Below are 13,459 nucleotides of genomic sequence, written 5' to 3'. Positions count from 1 at the left end.
ATACATTACTTGTCTAACAAAAACTGGAATGAGTTTAGTTTAAAATAAAAAGCCAGAAAGCATTTGGATAGTTTTTTAAAAGCCAACTTTAGCACATTGCTTGTGGTATTTCATAGATAGCATATCATTTTTTATTTCAACAAAGACCTGGGGTTGAGACAGACAAAAAGAAGTAACATCTGCTGGCATTTGATTTTGGGTGCTGTCTAGTGAAGCTGGAAGGTATTCATTCCTCTTCTCACATATATTTGCACCTACAAATTTATATAAGGAAGGGGAAAAAACATGAGATTAGAAATTGGTATCTTTCTTTTAAGATTCTTTTTCAGATTTGAATTTATTAGCATATGTCTGATGACAGAGGTGGCCATAAAAGTCTGGTAGGTACAAGATAGTTAAGATGGAGCTGGGTAAGGGTAGGGGTGGAATCTTTAAGAGGAAGTTTACTATAAAGGAGGGACAATCTGAACTGATGTCCCAGACCTTTCTGGAGGACCTGAATCATTGGAGGCACATGTTGACTCGGGATACAATTTGTAGTTGAAGCAGAAATTTCTCCCTACTTGGATACTACAGAATGTCTTGAAGAAAAGGTTTGCATGTGATGAGTTAGAAGAGCTGTACTGAGAAGTCCTCTTCTAAGAGTGACACTGGAGCACTTTTTTCTGTGCCCAGAAAAAAGAAACACTGAGCCCCAGCCACACTGGCAGAGTCCTGTATCAGAGTCCCTAGAAACAGAGAGCAGGGCACCAGGGCTAACAGAAACATGTCTTAGAATAGAGGCCTTTTGAAGACTAGGATTTTAGTCTCTTTTGATGTCTGCTTAGAACAGTGCCTGACATGTAGTAGGCATTCAACAAATACTTGTAGAATGATGAATGAATGAAAGAATGAATGTATGAGTGGGAACTCGGCCAGGCCCTTGGCCTGTGGTTCTATCTGGGTTTCAGCACCACAACAGCTATCCTGGCATGGAGGCAGTGCCCCTCCAGGTCACAGGGCAGGGCAGGCAAGATCTGGAAGTCAGTGATCACTGAAACAAGTATGGTTTACCCATAAAAGGAAAACATTGCACTAACTCATTCTAGAAAGTCAAGAGAGGGTGCTCTGTCATCCCACTTATGACCAGGAGTGATCTGACTGACCCACGTGCTCCCTGTGTGCTGACCTGGAACTGTGACTCCTGTCCAAGAGAGTGGCCTTTCAACATACACATAGAGAATGTTCTAGACAGAGCATGTGCTGAGTTTCAGAAACAGAAATCATCACTTTGTGTGGTCTAGAAAAATAGCTGTAATCTTGCTACAGTCATTTTTTGTTTGATTACTCATTTGGGGTTTCTTTTGGCAGGGAGTGATGTCAGGAAATAACTTTTATAATACTGATCAGTATTTTATAATACTGATAATATGTTTGAAAACTATTTCTTAAATGGGCCATACTTAGAATCTAATTAGTTTGGAGATGTGTGTGTTATTTTTCCTAAAAAATGAAGATTCAAATTCCAAAATCCTAACATAATACTTTATTACATATTCCTTTCTTCTGAACCAAGAAACTGCCCTAGAATGTCATTATTGTCATCATGTTTTATTGCATGAAGAAAAAAGAGAAACTTTTCATGGTTGAAAAGTAGTACAATCCAATCCAGATGGGTGAGCTGAGACTAACAGTAGTCAATAAAATACTTGATTAATGGCACAAAAGTTGCCTCCAGGTACTGGTGTTCTGATTACATAATATCCATATTTAAAACAGAAAAAACTAGTTCATGCGGAAGCATAGAAATGCTTTAAGCATGAAGGCAGCAAAAACTGAGTATAGGGCCAGAAAGGTAGTGTCCCTGTCCAAACGTGTCCCTACTCTGCTACTACTATGGTTATATTACTAGGTGTTAGAGCTTCCCGTAGCACAGAAACTCAACCAGCAGAAACTCTCCAGTAACCAGAAATTCTAATTAAAATAGTAGTAGGAGTCACCTGCAGACTCCAGAAATCTTAGACTCTGGATGTTCACCGTGGCTGCTGCCTTTACCTGGCTGCTGCCCACTGACATAAGTCTCCACTTCTTCCTTTGGCTACCCCTACTCATCCTTCAAAACTCAGGTGAGATTTTCTGTTCACCCAGAGGCCCTCTTTGACCACAGCTCCCTTCCCCACCACTCCTATAAGCCTGCACAGCATCTGTCACGTGTCTGTGTAATTAACTTATACGGCACGTTTGTCTTTCCCTCTGCCTAGAGTGTAAGCTTCTCATCCTATCTATGCGTCTAGTAAAATGCAATTACCATAGTAGGCAGTTCAACAAATGTTCATTAATAAATGTTATTTGGGGTCTTGAAAAGTAGTGAATCGATTTAACCAAATAAAAAAGGAGCTGAGAGAGCTCTATCAACAGTAAGCTTTGGCTGGGCTAGGTGGCCCACGCCTGTAATCCTAGCACTCGAGGAGGCCGAGGCAGGAGGATTGCTTGAGCTCAGGAGTTCAAGACCAGCCTGAGCAAGGGTGAGACCCGATCTCTACTATAAATAGAAAGAAATTAGCCAAACAACTAAAAATAGAAAAAATTAGCCGGGCATGGTGGCGCATGCCTGTAGTCCTAGCTACTCGGGAGGCTGAGGCACGGGGATTGCTTAAACCTAGGAGTTTTAGGTTGCAGGGAACAACCTATATTATCACGGCACTGCACTGTAGCCTGGGTAACAGAGCAAGGCTCTGTCTCTTAAAAAAATTAAAATAAAATAAAATAAAAAATAAAAAATGGAGCTGGAGCCCTTTACCATACTGATTGCATGGGAAGCAAGTGACAGAGTTTTACTTTTTAGTCCAATTTTTTTTTAACCAATTATAAAAGATGACAAGCATACACTTTTCTTGGGATGCTTGATAGTGCCTTATAGAAGTATTATTTGTGCTAAAGTCAAGTAGATCTTTCTTTATCCCCATCTCATATTTTACATTTCTGAAAATAAAACAGGAAATTACTTCAAGAAAATGCCTGGAAGAAAATCAAATATTTTCAAACCATCCAGAAGAATGGAATCCTTTTAAAATTAAAACTCACCAAAGGGGGAAAAAACAAGTAATGTCTAATTCTTAAAAACCCAAAGAGAAAAACAACAGCTGTTATTCCGCTATTGTGCCATGACATCTAGGTGCCCCTTTCACTGAGTTTTTTCTCACTGGTATGTGCGAACACACCTGGACCTTCTCTGACCTCCTATGTCCCAGCAGTCCAAAGGAGGGGGAAAGCCAGCTGCTTCTCTTCATCTGCATTTTCTGGCCCTGAATAATGCTTTGGCTGTCACTTGCAGCTCTGCTTCCAAGTCTGTAGTGACTAGGGAAGTGTCTATAGCTGGTTTTATCTTTTCTGGATATGCAGGATGCAATAGGGAACCAGAAATGCCTTCCTGAAAATGCCATTTATTTGTTGTGTGGCGGCAAAAAGGACTAGCAAAAAATTATAACCAATACTGCCTGCCCTGGAGAATCTGGACTCTTTCTTTCTCTCTTTATCAGGTTCAGAATGGCACGTTCCTAATTCTCTCCTGACCACAAAAAGTGAGAATGTCTAGCCTCAAGTCTGCTATAGAGTCTCCTATAGAGTCTCTGGGACTTATGCAAAGTGGCAGAAAAGGATACCCTATGACTTTTATTAAGTCCTAAGATTTTGAAATGTTGTAACTGTAGCCTCAAACTGTAGTTTGAAATGTTGTAACTGAAATGTAGCCTCATACTCATCTTAATAGAATAAATTCTCATATTTAATTCTCATATAAAATCATACTATATTTCTTTTCCATGTTAAAGAAATACAATCTTCATTCTCCTTTATGACTAAAATTGCAACTACAGTCAGTGTAGTGAGTGGTTAATCTTGAGTGGAAGGTTTAAAGCACTAGAAGAATTTATATTTAATAAAATTACTCATCTATCTATAATTATTGCCTCCTCTTTCTGCTTGGTTTTAGATTTCCCTGTATCCATTTCCACAGCGTGTGAATGTGATTTATTGCAAGTTGAAGTCCAGATGGGTAAATATTAAGTAAATAATAAATGTAAAACTATGGTTTTTTCTTAACCATCATTAACTAACTTTGAGTTTGTATGTGTTCTGGCACTATTCTGTATGCTGTGGAGGAAGGCAAATAAGACATTTTGGGTCCTTATGTAGATTTTGTAACCCAGAGACTTAGATAAGGAGTGATATCTTATTTATACTACTTACCCACAAGTCAGGCATTACCTTTGAGATGTTTTTCCAGTAGTACTAAGGAGTTTGTACTGCACCAACCACCTTCTCCTAAATGGCCCTTTCTTTGATTAGTGGCATGCATTTTCTAGAAGTCTTATAGTTGGGAGTGTGGGTTTTGTTCTTGAAATGGAACAGAAATAACTAGAATACACGGGTTTCTAATTCACAAGCCTGGCCTGATTTCCATCATCTTCTTACCTGTTAACCATACCTACACAAACTTGTAGAAAGGAGCCAAGTGCAGAGAAGAACATGTTTCCCAGTTTTAATTGCAACAGTTATGTATCAGTGTGTGATACCAAGCTCTAATGAACTGACAAAGATCAAATCAAATCAACACATGCATAATGCAACATATGATCATTAATGATAAATATATAATGTAAGTTTATTTTATTTATTTTGGGGATGATGCTGAAAGGAAGAAATAGATTAAATGGAGAAGGTAAATTAGTTTTAAATATTCAGAATGTCCTCTGAAAAGGCCAAGAGGCATAAAGGGAATGGAGATTGTGGAAATGATTTATAAAAAATAAGGAAACAAAAGTACTTGATCAAATTATAGACTGTGAATCAGCCATGGAATGATGGGTAATGAAGGCCATTGAGGCAGAACAGATTGGTGCAAAGTGCTGGAGGCTGTGGTCAACACCTTTTACTTTATTTAGAAGGGGCTGTGGAATTTTTGAGGCCTACTAGACAATAGATGTGCCACTTGAGAGAAGGATTTTAAGATCGGTAAGAAAATAAACCACTTAGAACCAACACGATTGATAAAGAAGGGTAAAGTTCTGTTTATGGAAGAAGAGCTCTGAGAAGTTCAGAGAAAGAAACAGTATAGTGCTCGCTTCAGCAGCACATATACTAAAATTGGAACGATACAGAGAAGATTAGCATGGCCCCTGCACAAGGATGATGCGCAAATTCGTGAAGCATTCCATATTTTTTTTCCTGCCCCAACCCAATAAAACTTACGTTACCTGCAAGAAAAAAAAAAAAAGAAATAAAAAGAAACAGTTGTTAACTGTAGGGGTGGGGAGCAGAAAGTAAGAGATAAAATTCCTCAAAAATGAAGTCCATGATGTGCCCTCCTCTTTGGTAGAACTTATAAGCATTGCAGCATTACAGAGTTTTTAGATCATATGTAATGTCTGCCTTCAAGACCAACAATGAGTATTCAGTCTCCTGGCAGCCAGCTAGCCTCAGAATAGGCCCCTTAATGACAGCAAGGATTCTTTCTTCTCCCTGTTCTCACAGGTACAGTGATAATCTGAACTTTTTAGCATCAGAAAGAATCTCAGACGACATTATATTATATTAGTCCGACTTTCTCATTTAACAGGTTGGAGAGCATACAGGATTTGCTCAAGGGCACATGGTTAGTTTAGTCCTGAAGTAGACTAAAACCCAGCCTTCCAAGTTCTCAGTAGTGCTGTCTGCCAAATGTATTCTTTTCTTCTGTTTCAGAAGGGCCAGTTAGCTAACTACTCTTCTAGCTTTTGAAAAGAATGATATATTGCAATTATATAGCCAAGAGGGGGGAAAAAGAATGAAAAGAATGACAGTGCAATGTTACACATAAACAGTGAAGTTTTCTCACTTTATCTAATATTTTAATTTCAAAATATTTCAAACATCCAGAAAAATTTGGAGACTAGTATAATAAATGTACATGGACCTGTCATCTTGCTTCAAAGTATCATAATATTTTGACATTTTTCTTCACATTTTTTAAAACAAAGCAGTAAAAATACAATTAAAGTTCTTTAAGTATTCCTCAATATCTCATTCCTCTCCCTCCCTTCCTTCTTGGATGTAACCATTATCTTGAAATACATATCATCTCCGTGCACATTTTTATACTTTTATAATATATGTAGGTATCTACAAACAACAGATAATATTTTTCTTATTTGTAAGCATATAGCATCATACTCTACATATCCTTTTACAACTTGCTTTTTTTACTCAACATATTTTTGAGATTTGTCCATGTTGATACATGTAGTTCTGTTTTTTCTGTTTTCACCACTAAATAGCATTCCCATTCTTTCTCCCCACCACCACCACAGCTTTTCTGCTTGTAAAAATAAAAATGTAGGCTGGGCGCTGTGGCTCACGCCTGTAATCCTAGCACTCTGGGAGGCCGAGATGGGCGGATTGCTTGAGATCAGGAGTTCGAAACCAGCCTGAGCAAGAGCGAGACTCCGTCTCTACTATAAATAGAAAGAAACTAATTGGCCAACTAATATATATAGAAAAAATTAGCCGGGCATGGTGGCACATGCCTGTAGTCCCAGCTACTCAGGAGGCTGAGGCAGGAGAATCACCTGAGCCCAGGAGATTGAGGTTGCTGTGAGCTAGGCTTAAGCCACGGCACTCACTCTAGCCTGTGCAACAAAGCGAGACTCTGTCTCAAAAAAAAAAAAAAATGTATAAGCCTCCAATTTTTTGATTCATTATTGATTATGAGCAAAGTTGAAATCATAGGTCCTAAATTTCAGTGGTACTTAATGAAAGATATTAAGAAGCTATTGAAACAAGAGATTTTGAGAATGTCAAGCATAAGATTAATAATTATCTTTTGTTTAGAAAGATAAGAATGAATATTATATTTGCATACCAGTTACCACAAAATTTAAGTGAAATCTATATATTTTCCCTATCCCATCAATAGAATATTGCTTTTCTGTTTACTAAAAATGGCAAAAAACATGAAAAAATGAAAATAAAATTGCTTTTTTATAACCTTGAAAGGTTTATTTTAATAGCTCCCACAAGAATAATTTTTTAAATAGATACAGGGTCTTGCTGTGTTGCCCAGGTGAGAGTGCAGTGGCTATTCACATGTGCCATCATAGCAAACTGTGGTCTTGAACGCCTGGCCTCAACCAACCTTCCTTTCTCTAAGTAACTTGGACCACAGGTGCATATCATCATACCTAGTTGAATAGTTTTTTTTTTTTTTTTTTTTGTAGCAATAATCGCGCCTCGGATAAACCTCATTGGCTACGATACTGCCACTGCGCAAAGCTGAATAGTTTTTTTATTGTAGGTAATTACATTGGTTATGATGACTGCTATAGAAAACTAAGTTCGTCTGTTTTAAATTATGAACTATATTTGACATAGGAGGTTGATTTTTCTCAATAATTTTATTATAATTAGCCACTACCACCTGAATAATAGTGTAAAACACTAAATCTTTCTTATTCATGTGGATATATAATTGATATCTAATGCAGAAATAATATATAAGGATATTCCTCTTTATAAGTAAGTTGTTTGCCTGGGGTGGGGGGAAATGACGTAAACAGATTAAATTTAAAATCCATGCAGAATCTCACTTTTCTAAGATATAATTACATCAATAAAACATAAATTATTTCTCCATTTTCTATTGATATTCATTTAGGTTATTTCTAATTTTTGGCTATTACAATGTTTCATATAAAATGTTTCATATCATTTTCAGCATGTGTAAGAGTTTCCATAGGGTACATACCTAGAAATGAAATTGTTGGATCATAGAATATAATTATCTTTGTCTTTACTAGATATTGTCAAATTCCTTTTCAAATTAGATCTACCAATAAGCACTGTATGCATCATTTGGTATTGTTAGATTTTTGAAATTTTTGTAAATGTGATGGGTACAACATTTTTTGTATATTATTTTTGTGTGCATTGCCCTGGTTACCGGTGAAGTTGAGGATCTTTTCATATATATTTATTAGCTATTTAGCATTCTTCTTTGAATTCCTACCCATTGTGAATTTCTATTTAGGGAGTTTCTCTTTTTCTTATTTATTGGTAGAAATTGTTTACATATTCTGGATCTTAATCCTTTGTTGGTTTTATATCTGCACGTATCTTCTACCTGTGGCTTATCTTTTCACTTGCATTATGGTGACTTTTGTCATACAGAAGTTTTTTATATTAATGTAATCCAATTTATCAGTTGGTTCCTTCTGTTTTATAATTTTTTGTCTTGAGGCATTCTTTCCCAATTCTAAAGTCATAGAAATATTTTCTTTTAAAAATTTTAGAATTTTTCTTCTCGCTTTTAAATTGTTAATCCTTCTGAATTTTTTTTTTTTTTTTTGTATATTATGAGGTAAGGGGCTAATTTTATTTTACTTTTCATGTAGCTACCCAATAGTTCCCGCACCACTTACTGGAGAGGCTATCATTTCCTCACTGGTCTGTAATCAATCATATACTAATTGACATATATATATATGTATATATAGGCTTTGTATCTCAGCTCCCTATTCGTTTCCATTAGCTATTTGTCTATCCACCTATATCAGTTATCTTAATTGCCATGGCTTTATAAGTTTTATATTTAGTAGTATAAATCCCTCCACACACCCCTTCTTTCATTTTTTAACCATATATTTTTAGCCATATATTTCTATATATATATATTTTTTAAGACAGAGTCTCACTCTGTTGCCTGGGCTAGAGTGCCATGGCATCAGCCTAGCTCACAGCAACCTCAAACTCCTGGGCTCAAGCAATCCTCCTGCCTCAGCCTCCCAATTAGCTGGAACTATAGGCATGCACCACTATGGCCGGCTAATTTTTTCTATATATTTTTATTTTTATTTATTTATTTTTTTTAAAGGCTGGTCAAGTGGAGCAGTGGGAGTGGAGAAGGAACAAAGGAATCTGTAACTGGTTGTGATCAATTAGTTGTAAACACCAGTGCACTCGGACCAACCTCTATATATTTTTAGTTGTCCAGATAATTTCTTTCTATTTTCAGTAGAGACAGGGTCTCACTCTTGTTTGGGCTGTTCTCGAATTCCTGAGCTCAAGCAATCCTCCTGCCTCGGCCTCCCAGAGTGCTAGGATTACAGGCCTGAGCCACCATGCCAGGCCCGTATATTTATATTAAACTTCGAACTATGGGAACTTGATCGGTCAAAATTCATCCATGTGAAGAAATTGCAGACAGCCCAGATGATGGCCAACTGCCTGCACTGACAAGAATATGAGAAATTCTGCCTCCAATTAATACTGAGTTATGAGGAAACAGGAAATTGAGTTTTTAGAAGAAGCAGGAAATATCACTATAACCAAAATAGCCTAGAGGTAAAAAACAAATAAAAAAAAGAGTTACGATGGTACTGGAAACTCTGCTTTATTACTGCTGTTTTCTTGAATACATTTTTTGAAGTGAGATATCACTGGATAAGAAATATCTTTGTAAGACCTTTTATAAGCTCTGATATCAACTTTATTATTCTGATGTGATTCTTGAATGAATTTTAAGGAACAACATGAGGATATTGAATGTTGCTGTTCAACTTTCAGCTTGGGAGAAGTTCAACTAGTCACTCTGATATGAAGAGTCAGGTTTAAATAGTTGGGAAACAATCTCTTCAAGAACAGTGAAGCTAAAATAATGTGAGGTGGCACATGTAATTGCACTGGAATCTGCCTGCAGCTACAGTTCTCATGTAAACTGATTAATGGGATGATGCTTGTTCTAAAGCTCAAAAGGCTGTCCACAGCACAGTGGAACCAAAACCCTACGTTTGCCCTCTATAGTTATTAACAAAGATTTGAAGAATAACCATCTAGATGGAGACCTGAGCAAGATGTCAATAAATATAATGCTTCCAAAAAAAAAAAAAATACAAAAGGAATGAACATTCCATTCAGAGTAACAAGTGGACTTCATACTGAGAAAAGAAAAATACAGGCTGATTTCTTTCTGGAAAAAATTGTACTTGAGAATTTCCTTAGTTAAGTTTCTATATAATCTGAGAAAATTCTGTATTTATGTTAGAAGTTATAGTTATTTTAATGACGTTAACTAATCTGAACTTTTCTCAAGGTTTACCTTGTGGAATGTATTTAGGTTGAACCCTATGTAATGGTTGTTTTTGTACGTCAAAAATGGCCAAATATCAACCTGTTTCATAGGATTCAAGTCTATAAAACAAGCTATAACTCCCTGAGCCTCATAATTTCATTCAGCAAGCATTTATTGAGTGCCCTACTTTAGTCTTTGTTCTCAGGCAACTCCCATTCTAGTGGGGGATTCTAAAATATAAACAAATCATTGCAAAACATAATGATGAATGCAATAATAGAATAAGGTAAGAATAGCACAAAGGAAGGTGAGAAGTAGTAATGCCCACAATCGTCTCATCTTCATGTCACTTGATAAAGGAAAAAGCTAATTTACTTTTCATCTGTTTTTTCCCCTGAAAATCACCATTCATTAGAAATAATCTCAGAAATTAAAAGTTAAGTTTTTATATTATTATAATTATTAATTTGGGCAATGATTACTTGAAATTATATATTCATGTGGAAAATTCAAATAATAATAAACTTCACCATCCTTCCAGCTTGTTCACTAAAAACTTACTCCCAAAATTAAGTAATCTTTTTCTAGAAACTTCTTTATTGAATTTTTTTAACTGAGGAAAAACATTATAAAATGTGCTTTATTATAATGGACAGTGTTGCTTCTAGTCAATGGATGCTATCTGACAGGACAAATAGTTGGCACTGAAACTACTAACACATTCAGAATCTAATCTCCTGTGAATCCAGCTTGAACTCTCAAAAGCTGACTGTGGAACACACTGTACTTTGTAATAGAAAATTCACGCTAAAAAAAAAAAAATGGACAGAAATAGTTATCTCAGATCCATTGTTAAAGACAATCTGCTCCATAAATTTTTTTCAACAAATGAAAGCAATATTTAAGTTTTATGGGCCTGTCACCAACTGGAAAGTATGTTACATTTTCTAAATTTAGTCTTCCTTTATCTCTGTTGTCTACATCAAAGAGAAGTTAACTGCATTATCTGATTCTGCTGCCAATTTTTATGTTTTGCAATACATTTCACATTCTAGATCTCACACTCTACTTATCTCACTCTGACTTTTTCAATGCACATTACATCTTTTATTATATTAAAATCAGCCAACAGTCTAAAAATAAAAATGCTGCTGTGGAATACTGTTTTTAAGCTTCATTACAATGGTTGTTAAATTCGAAAAAGATCAATAAAACCTAGGTTGTTTGGGGACTTAATAGCTGCTGCTTCAAAAGGTTGTTTTAAATAACATTGAATCTTAAAAGGAAAAAAAAAATGCTTCTATATGTAGTCACATTTCGGCATTAAGCAGTTCTGAAAAGAATTTTAGAAATGGCAACAATTGGTCGGGAGGCTAAGCCAGACAAATTCTGGTTTTTCTGGACACAACTAGTTTTCTTCATTCCCACTGAGGAGTGCGAAAAGCAGTAGTATGAAAGCTAAAAGAAAAAGTGTATACCAAACCCAAAGTTAAGTTGTATTTCCTAACTATCTTAACTACATATCACTGCCTAACAAACTACCCAACTTCGTAGGTTAGCACAGAACTATCTTATTTGCTCACAATTTTGTGGATCAGAAATCTGGGCTAGGTGGTTCTTTTCTGATCTTCCCTGGGGTCACTCATACAACGGCAGTCATCTGGCACGGTGGCTGGAGCTGAATGGCCTAGGATGGCCTCACTCGCATATCTGGGGTTAGTGTTAACAGTAGGTGAGGACTGTCTCTCCATATGATCTCTTATTCTCATGGAGACTAGTTCAGGCTCCTTCCCATGGTGGTCTCAGTATTCCAAGAGGGTAAGAACTCTCACAAAGTCACTTTCACAGCATTCTATCAGTCAAAGCAAAGTACAAAGCCAGCTTAAATTCAAGGGGATGGAGAAACAGTCTCCATCTCTTGATAGGAAGAGATGTAAAGTCACACTTAACAGGTGTGTATAGATAAGAGTGGGAAGACTTTGTGGCTATTTTTTCCAACCTACTACACTAACAATGGCTTAAAATTCAGAAACAATACAGAGTTCAAGACCAGCCTTAGCAAGAACAAGACCCTGTCTCTACTTAAAAAAAAAAAAAAAAACTAGAAAGAAATTAGCTGGACAACTAAAATTATATAGAAAAAATTAGCCGGGCATGGTGGTGCATGCCTGTAGTCCCAGCTACTCAGGAGGCTGAGGCAGTAGGATTGCTTGAGCCCAGAAGTTTGAGGTTGCTGTGAGCTAGGCTAAAGAAACAATACAGAAAATGATCGATCAATTTGATTAAATGAAAATTTTTAAAAATCTTATACTATACAAATACCATAAGTAAAGTAAAAAGATGAATGCCATGAGTTGAAAATCAGTAAATCTGGGTATGGGCACATGAAGAGTCATTACACTATCGTCCCTATTTTTGTTTAAAATTTTCTACAATAAAAAGTTTAAAAAAAATGTATTTATTTTTTTAAGATGAGGGAACTCTTTTTTTTTTTTTTTTTTTGAGACAGAGTCTCACTCTGTTGCCCAGGCTAGAGGGCTGTGGCATCAGCCTAGCTCACAGCAACCTCAAACTCCTGGGCTCAAGCAATCCTACTGCCTCAGCCTCCCAAGTAGCTGGGGCTACAGGCATGTGCCACCATGCCCAGCTACTTTTTTCTATATAATTTTAGTTGTTCAGCTAATTTCTTTCTTTTTTTTTAGACAGAGTCTTGCTTTGTTGCCCAGGCTAGAGTGAGTGCCGTGGCATCAGCCTAGCTCACAGCAACCTCAATCTCCTGGGCTCAAGCAATCCTGCTGCCTCAGCCTCCCAAGTAGCTGGGACTACAGGCATGCGCCACCATGCCCGGCTAATTTTTTCTATATATATATATATATATATTAGTTGGCCAATTAGTTTCTTTCTATTTATAGTAGAGACGGGGGTCTCACTCTTGCTCAGGCTGGTTTCGAACTCCTGACCTCGAGCAATCCGCCTGCCTCGACCTCCCAGAGAACTAGGATTACAGGTGTGAGCCACCACGCCCAGCCTCTTTCTATTTTTTTATTAGAGACGGGGTCTTGCTCTTGCTCAGGATGGTCTTGAACTCTTGAGGTCAAACCATCTACCCGCCTCAGCCTCCCAGAGTGCTAGGATTACAGGTGTGAGCCACTATGCCCAGCCAAGATGAGGGAACTCTTGGTTTTGAAAAACTTCTAGTGAACATTATTATGGCTGAATAGAATACCTAGCATTGTGGTGCTTCATCCTGTGATTATGAAGAAAGCCTGCCAAGGATAAAGCCACAACATTCTTGATAGTAGAGCAGGATAACAGAAACAACCTGGTTCTTGATGACTGGGCCATGGAATACACCAATCCTGGATATTTAGTTATATT

At 36.8% G+C, this 13,459-nt stretch overlaps 1 long non-coding RNA gene, 1 other non-coding gene and 1 pseudogene across 2 annotated transcripts in view; 2 read left to right on the top strand and 1 right to left on the bottom strand.

Moving 5' to 3' along the window:
- LOC142876360 (uncharacterized) overlaps positions 1–13,459 on the top strand; it is a 77,152-nt gene that overhangs the window by 38,565 nt on the left and 25,128 nt on the right. Inside the window, exon 3 of the long non-coding RNA XR_012923248.1 lies at positions 3,971–4,033. This is a non-coding gene — a long non-coding RNA (uncharacterized LOC142876360). The remainder of the gene's footprint in view (positions 1–3,970; positions 4,034–13,459) is intronic.
- LOC142876749 (U6 spliceosomal RNA) lies at positions 5,095–5,201 on the top strand. Its single transcript, XR_012923569.1, has one exon. It is a non-coding gene; the product is annotated as a U6 spliceosomal RNA (small nuclear RNA).
- LOC142876746 (uncharacterized) lies at positions 7,163–7,289 on the bottom strand (annotated as a pseudogene).

Source organism: Microcebus murinus, chromosome 15 (assembly GCF_040939455.1).
Source record: "Microcebus murinus isolate Inina chromosome 15, M.murinus_Inina_mat1.0, whole genome shotgun sequence".
NCBI classification, from domain to species: Eukaryota; Metazoa; Chordata; class Mammalia; order Primates; family Cheirogaleidae; genus Microcebus; species Microcebus murinus.
This window is presented reverse-complemented; position numbering and strand designations above follow the sequence as displayed.